The sequence below is a fragment of the Typopeltis vanoorti genome, chromosome 15 (genome assembly GCF_054136105.1).
Source record: "Typopeltis vanoorti isolate ZY-2024b chromosome 15, IOZ_Tvanoo_1.0, whole genome shotgun sequence".
NCBI classification, from domain to species: Eukaryota; Metazoa; Arthropoda; class Arachnida; order Uropygi; family Thelyphonidae; genus Typopeltis; species Typopeltis vanoorti.
Window position 1 is genome coordinate 36,692,206 of NC_143563.1, and position 18,471 is coordinate 36,710,676.

General features: G+C 36.6%; 1 long non-coding RNA gene across 1 annotated transcript in view; it reads right to left on the reverse strand.

The window, feature by feature from the left end:
- LOC150098630 (uncharacterized) overlaps positions 1-17,487 on the reverse strand; it is a 33,578-nt gene extending 16,091 nt beyond the window's left edge. Inside the window, exon 1 of the long non-coding RNA XR_016549517.1 lies at positions 17,368-17,487. This is a non-coding gene — a long non-coding RNA (uncharacterized LOC150098630). The remainder of the gene's footprint in view (positions 1-17,367) is intronic.
- Positions 17,488-18,471: the final 984 nt, after the last annotated feature.

Genomic DNA, 18,471 nt, shown 5'->3' on the forward strand with positions numbered 1-18,471 from the left:
AAATAGACAACATTAGCTTTCGTACATGTCTGTGAATATCACATACATCCTTGGTAATATACATTTATTGTACAGTACAGACAACATTTTGTATTCTTCCAAATGGAAACTCCCAGAATGTGTCAAATATGTCTCTTCATTTGTAAATGAATTATAAAAACAATCAATAGTAAGCTTTTAGCAAATAACCTTCAAGTTGTCTCATTCCATTCCTTAATTTATATGTATGTGCATAAAATTCTGTTATTTCTTGGTATCAAAGACTCCATGTTCCAGAGGGAGGGGGGTAATCATGGAGATTTTGATAGGATAATCTTGTAAGATGTGGTTTGATAGATCTTGTGGTACTGGAGTAACCTCTTGCACTGAGTTACTTGTGCACCTGATAATGAGTTGGATTATAAACAAAAATGAGGATTAATTCAAAAAAAAGTCTTCAGAAACTGAAATTAGATGTTAATGCATTATTTCTATTTTTTTTATTCAGCTCTAACATTCTGTAATGTTGAATCACAATAGATTCATTAGTTCTTTCATGTTTGGAACAAAGTTAATTTAACTAAATCTTCTGTATTAAAATAAAGTCTTTTAGTTGTGTACATTTAGATTTTCAGTAAGCTATTACACTACTATTCTTAATATACATACTTAGATTATTTATAGATTTTAATCGAATAACTAACAGAGTCCATTCAGCTTTCTCCAATATATAATTTGTAGTTGTATATATCTCTGAGTACTTGAGAACATTGAAGACTTAGCTCTGATGAAGACTTGATTCAGTAGTCAGTAAGGAGTTAATATACATGTGTATATAAGTGTTGTAAAATTTGATATAAATTCTTTGGAACTGCAAATTTGATAGGTAAAATTGTGTGAATCAGAAGTTTTTTGTCTCTGCAACCTTTGATCACAAGCTTTGCTGCTAAGTGAGTGCATATTCCATGAAAACAAAAGAAACTGTAATGGTTTGGAAATGTTTTTAAACTTTAATTTCTCCACTTTTGGATTTAGCAAAAAAAAAAAATAATAATAATAAAATAAAAATAAATAACACACACATTATCACACAGAAGGTATGACAATTGTATTCCCAGAATGAATTCACACATAAAAACTATTAAACTGTTCAAATTAAACATATTTGGTCATTAGAAAGTTAAGCATAAAAAGCTTATTGTTTAATGCTGACCATATACAAATATTTTAACATTCTTTGCCTACCAGTTTCGCTAGCAAACTGTCTAGCTTTTTCAAGGCGTTGACAGAAAAGTATAAAAAAATTAGTAAATGCAAATTGAAAGGAACATTAAAAACGTTGTAAACACTCTAGTAGCTAATGTTGCACGTTCGTGTGATAGAGACTGAGTGAACTTATTGTTCATAATCATTATCATGCATGCGTGTTTGTTGTAAACGCATAATGTGATTACTAGCTAGCTGTAGTTTAGATGGATTTAGAGAGAGGATGAGGTTTTTCCATGAACTGTTAAGAATAGTACCCTGGTTTCTGTTGACGTTTCTGCCAGTTTTTAACACTACTGCGCTTCCCTGAATAAACGATGTCTATAATCGTCTTCTAAATATGGCATGGAGCTATTTTGCCACTCTATCGTGGCAAATGTGTGTTTATGTGTGTTTAGATGTACAGAAATGATGTTCTAAGCCAGAAGAAATACTTCTGTTGTGGTTTACGTCACCAACGTGCTCTCTCTGTCTGATCTCCAAACTCCGTGAAGTTTGTTCAATGTAGGCGAGACCACAGGAGCAAGGAATGTAATATACTCCTGGATATTTGTAGAATGGCACCTTGTCTTTTGGTGATCCTAAAAAATGTTTGATGCTGGTGGTTGGTTTGAAGATCACTCTGATGTTGTGGGCTTTTAGTATTCTGGCTATTTGATAAGAAATTGACTTGATGCAGGAATCACTACAGTAAAAATGTGCTGGGAGTTTGGTTCTTCTTGTCTGGGGTTGTCACCGTATAGATATTTTTTGATGATGTTCAGAGGGTATCCATTTTGTGATAATGTTTTGGCTATTAGTGAGATTTCAGTCTGTCTATCCTCGTCTTCTGATATAAACTTACGTGCTCTATTTTTCAACATATGTGCTAAGCCGGAAGTATTTCTTCCGGCTTAGCACATCATTTCTGTACGTCTAACCACACGATTCAGTGGCAAAATAGCTCCATGCCATATTTAGAAGATGATAGACATCATTTATTCAAGGAAGCTGCAGTAGTGTTAAAAACTGGTGGAAACCTCAACAGAAACCAGGGTACTATTCTTAACAGTTCATGGAAAAACCTCATCCTTTCTCTAAATCCATATAAACTACAAGTAGCTGGTAATCACATTATGCGTTTACAACAAACACGTATGCGTGATAATGATTAAGGACAATAAGTCCACTCAGTCTCTGTCACGCAAACGTGCAACCTTAGCTACTAGAGTGTTTACAACGTTTTTAATGTTCCTTTCAATTTGCATTTACTAGTTTTTTATACTTTTCCGTCAACGCCTTGAAAAAGCTAGACAGTTTGCTAGTGAAACTGGTAGGCAAAGAATGTTAAAATATTTGTATATGGTCAGTATTAAACAATAAGTTTTTTATGCTTAACATAAAAACTATATTTGTTTACTTGTATGCTATTATCACCTTTAAAGTAATCCCATTGCCATTATTCAAAACATTTCTGGAACTTGTCTTCTGGAAAGTTTGTTTATTACTGTCATTGCATGATGTTGGATGTCAGAAGATCTGCTCCTTTCAAGGCATTTTTCAGTTTCAAAAATCACAAGAATAAGTATGGTGAATACAGAAGATGGTACAGTTTTGTGATTGACTTTTTAGCCAGAAGCTTGTAAGCAGCTATTGCATCATGTGCAGGAGCATTGTCATGATGAATGATCCAGTTGTTTGGCCAAAATTCAGGTAAACAGTTTCACTTAACCTTGCCTGCACCTTTGAATAACATTGATGGTTTGTTTCTTTGTTAATAGTGTTGTCAGACCAAACTATTTGCACACTCTTTCCACGTTTACACATACTTGATGAATTTGTGGTCGCCCAGTTCTTTCATTGTCTTCTCATCTCTATAAATCTCTTCTGCCATTGAAATATGACTTTATCATCGCGTCCTCACTATAAAACACTCTTAATATGTCTAGAATTTTACTTGTGGTATTGCCTAACTTTGCATACAACTTTTTTTTTATGTGGCTCCTATTCACAAAGATTTATTTGTAAAATTTTTTTTGTATTTTTATTCCTTTTTTTACCAAGTCTAGAAGCCCTGCTCTAGAGACCAAACATTGAACTTTTTCAAGCCACTTCAGGCCTCCAATAAGTGGGGTGGTCTCATACTGGCCAGTGAAATTCATCTTCCACCTGAGTTGCTCTGTTCTAAACTCCATTCACTCAGAAAGCAACAAACACGTACGTACAAACTGCACCATAGTTTGTCAACTACTGGTGTAATGTTAATATGACTCAAAGCAATAACACAGACATGTCGAGACATGCTTGCTCAGTCATACAGTCTACCTGACTAACTATACACGTGATAGTACAAGGGTATTCTGAGAATTTGATTGTCGTACCTGGGAAGGGGGAGGTATTGTTTGTTTAATAAGGAAGGCAGACTTGCTAGATAATTTTGGAAAAAAAAAAAAAAGCATAAAATTTTTCCTTCCAAATTAAATTATCTAAAACCATGAATTCATTTATTTGTTTTTAAGCACAATTTGAAAATTCAAGAAACAATTTAAGATGCTGACATATTAGTAAAGTAGCTTTGGTGCACACCAAAACTACTTGACTAATATTTCAGCATCTTTTTTCCATGGAGAGTGGGCAAACATTTTGATCTATCAATCACTTAGTAGCATACCATATATATGTAATATCTTATTGATATTAAAAACTGTTGAAAAGAAATTTATTACATAATCATGTTAATCTTAATTTCAGTTTAAGTCACAATAAAAAATGTAATTCTTTTTATTAAAAAAATGTAATTTAATTCATTGTATTTTTGCTTATTTCTGCAATCTGTATGTTGCAGTAGAGCATCAATAAACTTAATTAAGAAGATTTATTCATTGGCATATTTTTATCTTCCATTAGTCATGTAATGAATAACAGGTTGATAAGTGTTTTCATTTGTTTTAACGACTTCTCTAGATAGTAAACATGAAAATGTTAGTCTGATTTATATGTCACATGGTGACTATCTGTCGGGAACAATTTTTGTAAGTTTTAACTACAAGTTTCATGTACATTATGTACACTTCATGTACTTTATGGATTGACAACATTTTTTTTCATTTTCCTTCTTCAGTCTTATTTATTCATGTAACTCTAGGGAAGCACTCAGATATGGCTTTCAGACATCCTTTGACTAGTTCTGCCATGCAGTTTTTCCATCCCAATGCTAGTGATTCTATCATAATCACCAGTCTCATATTTCCAAATATGGCCTTTTTATATTCAAAGCTTTCACATTATTGCCATCAAGTTAAAAAAAAAAAAAAAAAAAACTCCATGATCACTTCCTTAATTCAAAATAAAATAGCTACTTCATTTGCAGGGATCAAAAAAGTATGCAAAATGCTACTCGTCACAAAAAAAGAATATTCTCCCCCCCCCATCTTTTAATGTGTTCCATAAAGTGTCGATCAGTGGGTCTGTATCATTGTTTGAAGTTCATTTCATTTGTGTGAGTACACACCAATAAGAAGTCAATGAAAACAACATTCATTTTTTTGAAAAATATAATTTGTTACTAGAATGGCCCTTTATATTATGCACATTCTTCTGTGTTTTCTTCAAATTAAAAAAAAAAAAGATTTTGTTTAAAAAGTTTTTATTATTATTACTATTCAGGCCTCCATGGAGTCAAAAGACTCATCGTGGGAGGTCCTTCTTAGGAAACAAAGTCTATCATACCACTCCTTGAACTCATTGATCGTTCTTGCTCTCACCACTCTCAGGCAATGCATTCCATGGTTCCACCACCCTCCATGCAAAGAAACCACTCCTCACCCTCTTGCATCGCAACTTCCAGGGATGGCCCCTTGTCATCGCTCCTTCCTGCCGTTCCACCAAGCGAAAAAACGCTGCAACATCTACCCTGTAACTGCCTCCCAACAGTTTAAAAGTCTCGATCATATCACCTGTCCTTCTTCTTCTATTCACCAAACTCTGCAGTCGATCTTCGTAACTGACATTGTACAGTCCTGAAACCATCTTTGTTATCCGACTCTGTACCCTTTCCACAGTTAATTTACCCCCTTCAAATCCTGGGGACCAAATTCGAGAACAATAGTCTAAGTGTGGTCTGATCAGGGGCTTAATCAATGGAATGACAACTCTTTTACCTCTGCAGGTCAGCCTTCCTTCTCAGCATTTCAGCAATCCTCTGGGTTACCTTCACCACCTTTGCAATATACTCCCTGAATTTCAGTTTTCTATCAATCATCATCCTCCAGTATAGCTCCTCTAATCGAGTATGCATCCTCCCATCGATGGATCCCAAACTTCAAGACTTTACATTTTGCTGCATTAAACCAAAACCCTATTCATTCGCCCATCTGTCTAGTTTATTCAGATCCTCTTGCAGGGCCACCACATTGCACAATTACTGATAATCCTTCCCAGTTTCACATCATCTGCAAACAACTGAATTTATCCTTGCAATCCATTGACAATATCATTGATATAAAGGTTGAACACTACAGTTCCCAGTACTGAGCCCTGTGGAACCCCCACTTGTAACTTTCTGCTTCCTTGATATTGCCTCACCATACACAACCCTCTGATACCTATCAGACAGCCAATCCTGAATCCAGTTGACTAACCTGACATTTAAACCCATGTGTTGCAACTTAAATAGCAGCTTATCATGTGGAACCCTGTCAAATGCCTTTGCAAAATCCAAAAAAATTGGCAGTATATGCCTTTCCCTCATCAACTGCTCTTGTCACTTTATTATAACAGGCAATCATATTACTAAAGCAAGAGCGCCCCTTAACAAATCCATGTTGATCTCATCTCATCTTCTTTATACCCTCCTTTACCTTGCAATGTTGAGGGTTTGTTGATCATCGGACCTCAAACCGTTCACAGGATAAGGTGGGCAGCTCTATGCCCCGGTTATCCTATATCCTGTAGTATTTGAGTTCTCAAGGCCAGTTTGTCTGCTTTGCAGGATGAAAAACCCCAGAAAAAACTGGGGAAAAAACCTACTGTCCATGCCCAAGACTGGCTAACTTGGTTGTGGCTGAGGAAGATCCTTCAGCTGCTCACGTCACCGACGGGAATCGAACCCAGGACACTCCTTCTCCAGGCATATGTTTGTGAAGCGCACAGCCATTAGGCTAACCGTGCAGACATCCATGTTGATTCTCAAAGATAAAAAAATAATAATAAAAGATTTAAAAAATTATTTTTTTTTATTAAATTAAATATATTCTACTTTTTCAGTTTCACCTGCATGCCAGCTGGCAAAATCTACTTGCAATGGGTGATTGAGTAAGTGTATTTGTCAAGACCTGTTTGTTTATTTAAATATTTTCAGATACAGTTGCTATATCTGATATTCCCTTCAGTAACATACTGTTTTAGGTAGTTATCTTAACTATAAATTCTCTTTCCTCTGGTTTTGCATGCTTTCTCCTTTTTACATCTCCGTATTTGTAATAACATATATTGATAATCTTCCTTATATTCATCTGCCTCAGCCATGTATTTTTTCCTGTTAATCTGTGCTTCAAACCCATTACCTACATAACTTGTACTATCCACTGTTTGAAATCTCTGCTGTAGTTGGTTTTAATTTCTTTGCAATTGGTAACAGTACTCCAATTCTCCTTCCAACTTGTTCTCCCTTCCTGAATGCATGGTACCTAGTACAGCCTATTCTTTTCAGCTATGTTTCACTAATGCCGATAATATTTGGTCCCATTTCATTTACTAATGCTAAAATGTATCACTTTTATTTGTGATGCTTCTAGCATTGATGAACATATATGATAACCATCTAATAAGCCTACATGTTTCAAATAACTCTCAGAAGTTCAACAAGCAGCCTCAGTTGATTTATTGTCAAAATTTCTTTTCCTTCTGCAATCATTGCTTTTCTTTTGCCAAAACAAGTCTCCTTTTTTGGGATTAACCCTTCCATACTATAATTTCTCTCTTTCTTTGGCTCAGTAATCTCAATCTCTCATCCTCCCTCATGAGTCCAAACTCATACAGCCAGCTTGCCATAATCAGTTTGCCTGACTACCTATATTAACTGTTTCATTGTACAATTTCCCCTAAAACTGGTACCAAATCCATTCAAGTGTCATGGATCCTTCAAGTATAAAACCGTTTTACTATCGAACTTGCTCTGCATGAGTACATCCACCACTGTCCTATTTTTCCTGTGCAGTGTACACATTAAATCATTGCGGTTTTCTCCATCTCAACTGACTCTTATCATACTGTGGCAACAGGTTTACAATACTGACTCTTTTTTCCTTTTCTGATAACAAGTGGTTTTCTAGTCTCTCCAACTCCCATTTGGTGTTATGAAGCCATGAAACTCTTGTCATTGTGCCACACTCTTCATCATTCACTATATCTTCCATCACTTGTATTTTGATCCCATTTTTGTGCCTATTAATCTTCCACCTTTTTGGCACTCATTTTCGAGATGCTTTCTACACACACACACTCTTATCTTTTTCAAATCACTTACCTTTGGCAGATGGCTTGTGCCCCCCCCCCCCAAAAAAAAGGTTCTGGTATGTATCGGTGCTGCATTATTACACAGTTATATTACACTTTTTTTATATGGCTTCCACCTCAGGAGTTATGTAAAAACATAGCCAAAGTACTTGGGAAGACAAGGATTTTAAGTAATTTTTTAAACATTTTATGTTGTTATATTGTTTTCATTTAACAAAATCCAGAAACCTTGTTTTAAATTCCCACATATGAACCTACGGATGATCACAAATATACTATGCCTGGTGAAGAGATGCAAACTCATAGCCTGTTAGTTGGAGAGCAGGTTCGTTAACCCCCCAGCCATCCAGCTAAGCCAATACATGTACTTGATTATAAATCTAAACCTAATACAGATTAGAAAGCAATGTTATTTAAAATAATAAATAAACCTGTTTTTAGTATATGCTTATCAAATTAAGTCTTGATTTTGTTTAAGAAGAAATGTTTTTTTTCTTCTTACACATTTTGCTGTGTGCATATCAATTTATTTAGAGGGAACTTAATAGATTATACAATATTAAAATTACCTGTATTATTATTATTATTAGACCTCCAGGTAGTTAAAGACTCATTGAGGGAGGCCGTACATCACCCACACCAACTGTCATACCTTTTCTTAAACTCGTTCACATAGATGCACTCACTCACTCACTGCTCTATGAGAGAAAAATCTAGCTCTTACCCCTATCTTAACTGCACACCAGCTTAACTTCCACAGATGCCTCCATTTTCTCTCCCCACCTTCCATATAATGAAAAATTTGATGAACCAATATCCTATAATGCCTTCTCAAAAGTTTATAGACTTCTATCTTATTAGTCCTCTTTCTTCTGTCTACGAGTGTTAGCATGACATGCTCTCAATCTCTCCTTGTGATCTACATTCCATAATTCCAATATCATCCTTGTAACTCTTCTTTGCAGCCTTTCCATAGCTTTTTTATTCCTTTGGAAACCAGTAGACCAAATCTTTGCACAGTAGTCCAGGTGTGTTCGTATCAAGGCCTTGAAAACAGGCAAACTGACTTCCATATCCTGGCATGTCAAATGTTTCGTTTAACATCACAATTATCCTCTGAGTCTTATTTGCAATTTTTTTCAATTTTCTATATACCATATTTCCACCCTAAGGGTCAAAGCTGTATAACTGAGAGGAGACCTCCACATAGCCTTTAAAGGAATGCGGAGAACCGACCAGGGCTTCTGACCTAATGTCCAATCCTCACCTTCTCCTGGTGCACCCTATTGGGTATCTACTTTGATACTGAACGAACGAGGATGGGCTGGCAATTTGGGATTTAGCCGACCAAATTGTATTCTTATTGGTTAAACCAAAATAAAAAATGATGGTACAACATGACAAAATTTCATGCCGGCTGGGGCGTCGCCCAGTTAAACAAGGCCCCCGTTGTTTTCGCCAGGGAACCAGGGCGAACAGCGAAAAGTCAGCTACTGGAACAAATCTGAAAACAAACCCCAACTCAACATCACCAGAGTTAAAGATCGGTACTATCAACGTAAGAAGCCTGAATGGCAAAGAAATGGAGCTAGCTGAGGAATTAGATAAGTGCCAGATCGACATAATAGGGGTGACTGAAACAAAAAAGACCAAAACTGGTGAGATCTTTCTGAGCAATAAATACAAAATGTTATATTCAGGCAATGACAATCAAGGAAAAGAAGGAGTAGCCATAGTATTCAACACAAAATACGAGGCTAATGTTCTTGAATGGCAGTCAGTCTCAAGTAGAGTAATGTGGGCAAATATGAGAATGGGGAACTGGACAATGAGACTTATTTGTGCCTATGGTCCCACAGAAGGTTCTACTAAGGTAGAAGTGGAGGAATTTTTTGAGGCTTTAGAAAAAGCAACTGACACAATGAAAAAGGAAAAGCTGGTCCTTGTTGGGGATCTAAATAGTAGAGTAGGAAGTGATTGTGAGACATACAAAAATATTTTGGGAGGATTTGGAGAAAAGAGCAAAGCTAATAATAATGGCAAATATCTGTTGGGTTTCTGCTCAGGACATAGACTGGTTATTACTAACACCATGTTCCAACATAAAAATGTGCACAAATTCACATGGAGAGAAGAGGCTAGGAATAAGAAAAGTCTCATTGACTATGTTATTGTTGATAGTGATGTTTTCTCCCTGGTGCAGGACACCAGAGTGTACAGAGGATTTGAAATTGGAAGTGATCACTATTTAGTCTTGAGCAGGATAAAATTGAATTTCATATTGAAAAGAATAACATGTAAGAAAGTTTTAAAAAGCGAATAAAAGTTGAGCAGCTCTCAGATGTGAACTGTAGACTAAAATACAGAAATATTATTGAAAAGAAAATGAGAGTTTGAGAACAGGAATCAAACCTTGGAGATTCAGTGGCAAACTCTGAAGAAAACATTGATTGATTCTGCCATAGAGGCATGTGGTGAGGTTGTGTGCAAGGATAAAAAAATCAGAACTCCCTGGTGGACACAGGAAGTTAAAGAGGCAGTGAAGGAAAAGAAGAAAGCATATCAAAAGTTCCTGGCAAATAAGTCAGCTTTTACTCTTACAGAATACAGAGACAAATGTAAGAAAGCTAAAGTGTGTAAAACTAGCTAAACAAAAGTCATGGGAGGACTTTGGCAAGAATATAGAAAATAAATATCAAGAAGGTGGCAAAATATTCTGGAGGTTGTTGAAGAACCTTAGGAATGGAGGAAAGAGTGCTGTAAAAGGAATTACAGATGATAAAGGTGAAATGAAAACAGGAGAAAAAGATATCTTTGAAGTATGGAGTAATTACTTTGAAAAACTGCTAAATGAAACAAGCAGTGATGACAGCACAGTGATAAAAAACACTGACCAGGCATGCAGTCAGGAATACATATCCATACTTGAAGTAGAAAAAGCCATCAAAGGCTTGAAATGTGGAAAGGCAGCAGGAGTAGATGATATTCGACCAGAAATGCTGAAGTATGGTGGTATAAGAGTCTTACAGTGGCTGCACTGCATAGTTCAGAAAGCCTGGACAGAGGGACGAATTCCTGATGATTGGAGTAGAGCTCTCATAGTACCCATATATAAAAAGGGAAATAAAACTGAATGTGAGAATTACAGAGGTATTTCCCTACTGAGTGTTCCTGGCAAGATCTATGCAAGTATACTTGAGAAACGGTTGAGAAGAATTGTGGAAGAAAAGCTTGGTGAAGAACAAGCTGGATTCAGGCCAAATAGAGGCTGTCAGGATCAGATCTTCACTTTACGACAAATAGTCGAGAAAGCATGGGAATATAACAAAGATCTGTATTTAAGTTTTGTCGATTTGGAAAAGGCATATGACAAAGTGCCAAGAGAGAAGCTATTCAATACGCTGCAGTTATATGTTGTCAATGGGGCATTATATCAAGCAATACTTAGTCTTTATTTGAGTTGTGAGTCGGCAGTTAGAATTGAAGGAAGTACAGGAAGATGGTTTAATGTTAAATCTGGTGTGAGACAAGGATGTACATTATCCCCTCTGTTATTCATTATCTATATGGATCACATTATGAAGGAATGTGGTATTAAACCTGATATCAAAATTGGAGATGTTAATGTCAACTCTTTGCTTTATGCGGATGATGTTATACTTCTAAATAAATCCGCTACAAGTCTGCAAGATTCTCTGACTAAATTGAATAGCTGTTGTAATAGATATGGTATGAAGGTCAGCAATAAAAAGACAAAGACAATGAAAATAGGCAGAATCATTGAAAATGTCAACTGTGTTGTGAATGGAGAACCTGTGGAACAAGTAAAACATTTCAGCTACTTAGGCACAATTTTTACTGAAGATGGTAAACTAAATATAGAAATAGACAACAGAATCAGCAAAGCTGGTATCGTGGGAAGTCAATTGAATAAATTCATATGGAATAAGAAAGAAATTAGTCGGAACACTAAATTAGCTGTATACAAGACAGTGTTCAAACCAATTTTAACTTATGGATCTGAGAGCTGGGTCAGAAGTAAAACACTTGACCAAAGACTAGAGACCGCAGATATGAGAGTCCTGAGAAAGATTAGAGGCGTGAACAGATGGCATCAATGGCAATATCATATTAAAAATGAGGATATTAGGAAAGAACTTGACATTGTCAGCATCCAGGAATGCGTTAGCAGAGCTAATCTCAGATGGTATGGTCACTTAAATAGAATGGGAGAGGAAAGATTAGCAAAACAAGTGTTCTCTGCCAGGTTGGCAGGAAAACGACCCAGAGGAAGACCAAGATATAGGTGGATTGATATGTACAAAGTGCCTTAGACGATAGAAATATAAGATCTGATAATGTTGGAGTCTTGACAAGTAACAGACTGATTTGGAGGAAAATTGTAGATAGGAAGTTAGTAATGATGTAATTTTTTCATGTAGTACTGTCATATCCTGTACACAGCTTGAGGGTACATGGCAGGAATTTGATGATGATGATGATAAAATTTCTCTCTAAATTGCTTTTTGATTGCCCTCCCTATATTTGCATTGTCAACAAACAACTGAAGATCTCGTCAGCCCCTTTCCACTATCATTAATGTATAGATTAAGCAGCAGTGGTTCACGGACTGATTCCTAGAGCACACCACTATTCACCTTAAATCTGGCAGATTCACATCCTCCACATACCACATTTTGATGCATGTCCATTGGCCACCCACTTATGGAAGCAAATAGTTTATATTTCAATCACATATTCTATAGTTTATGCAACAGCTTTCATGTGGTATCCTATCAAATGTGTTAGCAGTGTCCAACAGTATCATAGTGTATCCATTCCCTTTAGTAAACCTATGCTGTTTCTTGAGAAGTATATGTTGTTTGTTCACCTATTTTTATATGCGAGTTCTTACCAACTTCTCTAAAATCTTTACAATTGCTTCAAAGATACTGATAGAGCTATAGTTGGACATATCAGTCTTTGCACCACCCTTGTGCGATTGGATAATAATGCATTCTTTCCATTCCCGTGGGAGCTTTCGTGAGCTATACAGTCATGCCAAAGGCCTAGCCAGTTCAGCTAAACATTCGTTTAGCATGTGCTGATATCCTGTCTGTCCCAATTGCTGAATTCTTATCCAGATTATGCAACAGTTCTAGGATCTCTTCATGCATCTCTACCTCTTCATACAAAAGTAATACACCAAGTTGATAGATCTCAGTTAAGTTGAGTACTCATTATTTAACTGCCTCATTTGCTTCTTATATTAGGATACTATCTGCATTCAATAAATTTATTCTTCCACTGTCAGAAATGCACCACTCTTTCTTTTACTTGCATCATAACAATCTTTTGGATTGCTTTTAGCCTGTGCAGCTTATTTTGTTTCATATTCTAACTTAGCTTTGTGTCGAATACCCATAACTTTTCTGGCCTGCTTTATATTTCATAGCTCCCCTCAGTCTTGTTCTCACGATATTTCTTCCACATTATCTCTCGGTTAATGAGACTGCACATCTGTTTCACTCCCATATACATTTACTGGCCACTGAATTAGAAATCTTTATGCAGATATACATAAATTCAATTTTCTTAGAAATGTTATCATATATCCGTGCAGTTAGCTTAGTGGTTGTGAGCTTCGCAACCAGATGCCTGGTGAAGGAGTGTCCTAGGTTCGATTCCCGTTGGTGACGTGAGGAACTGAAGGATCTTCCTCAGCCATAGCCAAGTTAGCCGGTCTTGGGTGTGGACAGTAGGGTTTTTCCCCCAGTTTATCCTGGGGTTTTTCATTGCTCAAAGCAGGCAAACCGGCCTTGAGAACTCAATGCTACGGACATAGGATACACCAGAGCATAGGGCTGACCACCTTATCCTGTGAACAGTTTCAGGTCCGATGATTAATAAACCCTTGACACTGCAAGGTAAAAGAGGGGAAAAGGAAAATGAGATGAGATATTCTCATACACAAGAACTGATATGATGTAGCCTGCATGTGAGACAGTTTAATAATGTGAGTCATCAGCATCTGATTAAATGTTTATTTCGATGTGTATATAAACATCGTTAATTCTTCATTGAGTATATTGATTCTTCTACAGTGCTGCCTATTATTATTATTATTACTTGACACCTCGAGGGAGTCCAAGGACTCATCATGGGACGGCATGCTACTCTATTATGCTAAATACATCTCATCCTCTCCACTACTACTTAATTCTCCAACTACGACACTATTACCATCAATGCGATCTATCATCCATCATGATCAACAGTGATTTTTGTCTATAAATTGCATGTATTCTGAAGGCCAATTTGTCTGTTTAGGAAAGAAGACTAGAAAATTTCCATTATTATCTGTAGTAAGTAACAATATAAAAATTCATGATGAATTTTATGGTGATATATTTTGTTCTTTGCTGGAGATTGAAAGCTTAATTTTGAACACGGGTTTCATCGGAGTGTTTAGAAGAATAAAACATCCATTTCTCAACATGTAGACAAACCTATTTGTTCTTTAAAAAAAAGTTCCGTGCATGCGAACGATGTTCTATTGTGAAACATTGCAGATTTTTTTTTTTTAAAAGAAAAATGCAATTTTAGTTGTGTGTTTGTGTAATTTTATCAAGATTTCAATTTCAAGAATACATGATACACAGGTGGGAGAAGTCCTTAATCCACCCCTGGAAAAGTTGACATTTCTCTTGCTTCCTGGTATACATGTGTAGCAGTATTGAATTTGTCTTTATCTTCTTTTAAAAATAGTAAATTGTTCCAGTTCATCAAAATGGGTAATATCTATATCGTTTTTATAAATATAATAAGCTAACACCTTTTATTCCCTTATAGGGAGTAGGCGTGGCTTTTATTGGCACAACAGCCCTGGTGTAGATGATGAACATAGTTGTGGTTGGTGGATTGAGTGGTGGAGACGGAGAGTTGTGGAGTAGGTGCCCTCCCTCGATGAGTCTTTGGGTTCTCTGGAGGTGTTATATAATAATGGATCAGAAAAATCTATGTTGAAGTCGCCATTTAGAATCACTAGTACTTGATATTTTTCTTCAACAGTGCAGAACTATCATTCGTATAATAAGGCAGATGAACGAAGTGAATACAATCTATGGCAGCATGGCTTTGTGAAGGGTTACTAAAGTTCGTAATTACTAAGATCATGCCTTAGTAATCTACAAACTTAAAAAGTGACGAATTGGATAAATGGAATGGCTGCACAAACATACTGCTGGATTTTGCAAAGGCATTTGACAATACCACATGGAATTCTATTATAGAAATGGGGATGAATATGAAACAGGTGATATGGATAAAAGGGTGACTGATGGGCAGATATCAAAAAGTACATGGAGAAGCAGAATAAAGGAGGAGGCAGATGACGTGGTGTGTCACAGGACTTTGTTCTGGTGACCACTGCTGTATAATGTAAAAAAAATCAGCAAACGCATTTTATTCCCTTATTATAGGGAGCAGGCATAGCCGTTTTAGCCCTATCTAACTTTTGGAGACAGTGGATAGTTCAATCTCCACTGGTAGCTATTCAGAGATAGCTGGCCCAAGGCTGTCACTAATTTAAGCGACAAGCAGTGAAGAGATGGCTAACAGGTGCCGCCATCTCGTGGTCCCTAACTCGATATTTTTAATGTCTGAAATAGTGTGCGTTCTATGGTCGATTTTCTTGAGTTTACGAGACGAAAAATCCGAATTTCCTGGAGAGAAAAAAAACTTGTCCTTGCCGGAGATTGCCTAACTCGGGACCGGCCGAAAAAAGCTTAGCAAAAGTTCCTCATTTCGGCGACTAGAATCGATCTCTCTACAGACTACTCTTTCTTCAGGTTGTCGCCGACTGGAGGAATCTATTCTAAGCCGTTTTTCAACCAGTTCCTGAGTTAATCGATCTTGGGCATCGGCATGCAGCTTTTTTCTCCTGTAAACTCAAGAAAATCGACCATAGAACCCACATTATTTCAAACAAATACATTCTGTTAGAATAAGGTATACCAAGAGATGGCAGCACTTGTTTGCCTATATCTTAATTGGTTGCTGCATATAATTAGTTTTAAACTTGAGCCAGCTATCTCTGATTGGCTACCAATGGACATTGAACTGACTATTCAATCTCCAAAAGCTATATAGGATTAAAAGGCCTCACCTACTTCCTGTAGTGGAATAAAAGGCATGAGCTGATTTTTTTTTGTGTGTGTGTGTGTGTGTAATGTAAGAATGTGTCAAGTTATGCATTTTGGGATATGAAGATTACAAGATGTGTGTACATCATTCATGGAACCATACTCTCCAGGAAATTGATGAAGCCAGGGATGTGGGTTAGCAGCAGATAGTAGAAGTTTAGAGGGCATATTGCTAAAGTCGTCAGGATAGCTCAAGGATTACTTGATTATTGAAGAACACGCTAACAAGCATAGTTAAGAGAGTCATTGTTCCTCTTTATAAAGCCTTGATATGACCCCATCTGGATTCCTGTGCTCAGATCTGGTCATCTAGGGATGAACAAGTGGTGGAGAGGATCCATAGGCAGGAACCAAGATGTTGAAAGGACCGGAATGCTCCCTATGGGAATAGCTTGAGGGGTTGTGGATTGCAAAAAATGTTGGTTAATAGGCAAAAAAGGAGAAACTGATAGAAACATTTAGTTACTTAAAGATAGGATTGATGTAGGGAAAATGTTTCAACACTTGACAAGAGGGAGCAGAACAAGAGGTCATGTCTAATAGTTGGGTAAGAGTGTGGTTAACAAGTGAGGACTAGATTTTTGCTTGGAGAGAGGTAGGGTTGCCACTTGTCCCGAATTTTAAGAAAATTTTCAGCGTCCCGAATTACACCTGAGCGGGACAAGTTATATTTAAAATACAAATATTATTAAATCACTAATAGCTGTACCAATGTATTCAATCTTTTAATTTTTTATAAGGTTAGAATTACATATTCAACTTTGGCTTTTTCATTTTATACATTTAGAGGAGAGGAAGACTCATATTCGATAAGTGTCCCTCTTTGGACTTACCAAAAAGTTGCAACCCTAGAGAGAGGTGAATAAACAGAATGGGTTGTCAGAGTCATGATAGATATTGTGTTGATAGTTTAGGTCTCCCACAGTGAGTCTTAGGACTCTTTGGAAGTGCCCATGATATCTTCAACTGATTGGTTTGGAGAAATGCGCATGGCTGTGTTGAGAACAGGTTTATCTGTTATTCTCCCGTGGCATACTGCTACATGTCGTTTCATTGATCATCTCGCTTGAGCAATAGTGGGTGAAAATTGGAACGCACAGTCGCAGAGGACTGTGTGGTGGTGGAGGAAAGGGGGATGTGACGTAGTAGTCGTTTATCACCTGATTATGTAACATTCTGAAGCGAGTTTACTCCGTATTCTACATCAGGAAGGTGTGAGTAAAGATGTTTCACATCAAACACAGTTTATCGACGTAATCTTAAGAGCACAGTGTTTGGCTTGCCTTGGTCATGATTTGCTTTGACATTGCATCACTGAAGACACATGAAGAGTGTCTGCTGAATTTAAACAAGAATGAAACAAATAAATTTATAGCTTAATAAATATAGGTAAATTCTTCCATAATAGTAACATAAAACTTACATAAAAAATAACTCATTTACAAGTAGGGATCCTATACGTCCCGGTTTTATTACTTCTGTCACTGTTTAACTAATCGCAACCACGGCATCTATTTCGTTCGTCTGGTCGGCCGTAAATTTTTAGCAATCTTTTGTCTGAAGCTTAGTTCGCATAACGTACGATATCAGACGGTGCGAAATGTTTCTCACTGGTCGACATGTTTTTGAATATCAACGCGCCGCAATAGTTCATTTTCTTTCAACCAATGAGAAACATTTCGAACCGTCGGATATCGTACGCTATGATTTAAGTGTAACGTTTTTAAGTATTGTCATCTGTGTTTAAGTGTTGTTATTAGAATTCTATTTATTTGACGTATGTATAAACATTTATGTTATCTACATTAATAAATCAAATTCAATAAATATTTAATTTTGTTATTTTAAAATACATAATGTTAACCAGTAAAATTTCTCTCTTAATTCTACAAAATTTATCGTATCCCGATTTTTTTTTTTTTTTTTTTTTCAAAAAATAAGATCCCTATTTACAAGTGACATAAAATAAATCCGCTAACGCCTTTTTAACCTTATAGGGAATAGGCGAGGCGATTTTAGCCCTAACTTTTGGAGGCAGAGGAGACAATTCAATGTATACTATTTTTTCATATTCTTAATGTAACATTCTGAAGCGAGTTTACTTCCTGTCCTGTATCAGGAAGGTATGCGCAAAGATATTTCACATCAAACAGTGAAAGCTGAAATATCTCATTCCAATTCAAATGAGCCGTCACTTGCTTTGCAGTTATAGCCCTTTAACGCTATATCACGCTAAAGGTGTCGCTGTCACGCTATTGTCAGCGTGCAATCAGACACGGCTTGTGTCACACGTCTTGGTGTTGTGTAGCTGATAGCTAGCTGAACTAATTAGGAGTCCTATTCTCAGCCTGTGAGCAATGATGATCTTCTGGCACTTGAAAAGCAGAGGCAAGAAGATGTGCGTGAAGAGGCCTGACTTTCGAAATGCATCCAAAGCTTTTCATCATTTCGAAGCTGGCATGTGGTTCTTTTGGAAACGCACGATTTCGAAAGTAAATGCTAACATCGTAAGGGATTATATCTGTTG